General features: G+C 31.9%; 1 non-coding gene across 1 annotated transcript; it reads left to right on the top strand.

The window, feature by feature from the left end:
- The first annotated feature begins 793 nt into the window (after positions 1-793).
- On the top strand, positions 794-865 carry Trnat-cgu (transfer RNA threonine (anticodon CGU)). The gene has a single exon. It is a non-coding gene; the product is annotated as a tRNA-Thr (tRNA).
- The last annotated feature ends 740 nt before the right edge of the window (positions 866-1,605 follow it).

Raw genomic sequence — 1,605 nt, 5'->3', positions numbered from 1 at the left:
AGGATCTAGGGGCGAATCCGGGTATTTTTGCAGAAGTTTTGCAGTTTTTGCAGAATTTTTGCTTTTTTTGCAGAATTTTTGATTGATGATCGGGTTCAATAATTTGGTTAGTAATGATCCGCGCTGACTGGATTAGGTAATTAGGATCCCGCCATCAGCGGGTTTCCAGGGTATTTTTGCAGAATTTTTGCAATTTTTGCAGAATTTTTTGCAAAATTTTTCTGTTTTTGGGTTAAAATTTTAGCATAGTAGCTGCTCGGGGTCAAAAATTTGGCTAGTAATGATCGGTGCTTACTGGATTAGTTTATTTGGATCCGCGCCATCAGGGGGTTTCCAGGGTATTTTTGCAGAATTTTTGCAGTTTTTGCCGAATTTTTGCAGAATTCTTGCAAAATTTTGCCTCCTTTTTGCTTTTCAAGCAAAGTTTTGATCAAATGCTTGATTCTGATTGGTTGAAAAAACCAGTTTAAAAAATCAAACGAGTTGAAACAAGGCAAATGCAGGCTCAGATTACACATTTATTAAAAATACAATATAAAAACAAATAAAAAGATCAACAAATTAAAAGTTGACTAGTACTAAACAACTTTCGTCAGAGTGAACAGTTTGCTATGTGGTGCAACTTTTTAGCAATTAAATACAAAAAAAAGTTCGAAATTACGCAAAAATGATGTCAAAGAGCAAAAAATCTGCTTAATCGAATCAAACTTTACAAAAATTTTACTGAAAACTGAAGTCAAAAATTTACAATTTAACCTAGATGTTTTAAGATGACGTATAGCCGACATAAAATAGCAAGATGGCGCAGTGGTAGCGTGCTGGGCTCGTAACCCAGAGGTCGGTAGATCGAAACTGCCTCTTGCTAACCTGACATTGTCACATTACTAGACAACTCGTAATCGCTCATAACTTGAAAAATGTTAATTAATAGAAAAGCAGATGAACTAGAAATTAAAAAATAACAGACACAGTATAAACTAAGCACATTAAAATACATACTCAATCTAAGATTTACATTGAAAAAGTATCAATGATTTGAAAACTAAGGCACAATTATCCGAGTGGGTTAATAAAGTCGATAAAAAGAACAACTTGCGTAGCTAACTGAGTAATAGTCTCAATTGTTAAAAAAATAATATCAATTTTATTAGTCAGCATGTTCTGTTTATTCTGTTTTTTTTACTCAATATACATCGAATCAGGTGAACTATTACCCGCTCTCAGTAAAAAGCTAGTTTTAAAACGTGCTTAGTCGATTAGCTGGTTAGAATCTATGTTAAATATTTAGAAAAAGGATATTTTTAGCAATTTAATGTTTTTTTTGTCATAGAGTGCTCTTTTCTATATGTTCTAGACTAAATACTTGATTCTGATTGGTTGAAAATACTGACCTTCATAAAAAAAATGAACTAAACCAGAACAAATATAGAGAGATTATAATATGAGCAAAATACTATATTAAAACCACAGAATACTGAGCAAAAAATTATAAGTTGACTAGCATAATATAAATGTCGTCAAAGTGAACAGTTTGTTATGTGATGCAGATTTTCTGACCTAATATACAATGACAAAGTTCGAAATCACGCAAAATTGATATCAAAT

This window comes from Convolutriloba macropyga, unplaced genomic scaffold, assembly GCF_964194025.1.
Source record: "Convolutriloba macropyga unplaced genomic scaffold, txConMacr16.3 SCAFFOLD_1543, whole genome shotgun sequence".
NCBI lineage: Eukaryota > Metazoa > Xenacoelomorpha > Acoela > Convolutidae > Convolutriloba > Convolutriloba macropyga.
The sequence above is the reverse complement of the archived record's forward strand: the minus strand, read 5'-3'. Positions and strand labels throughout refer to the sequence as shown.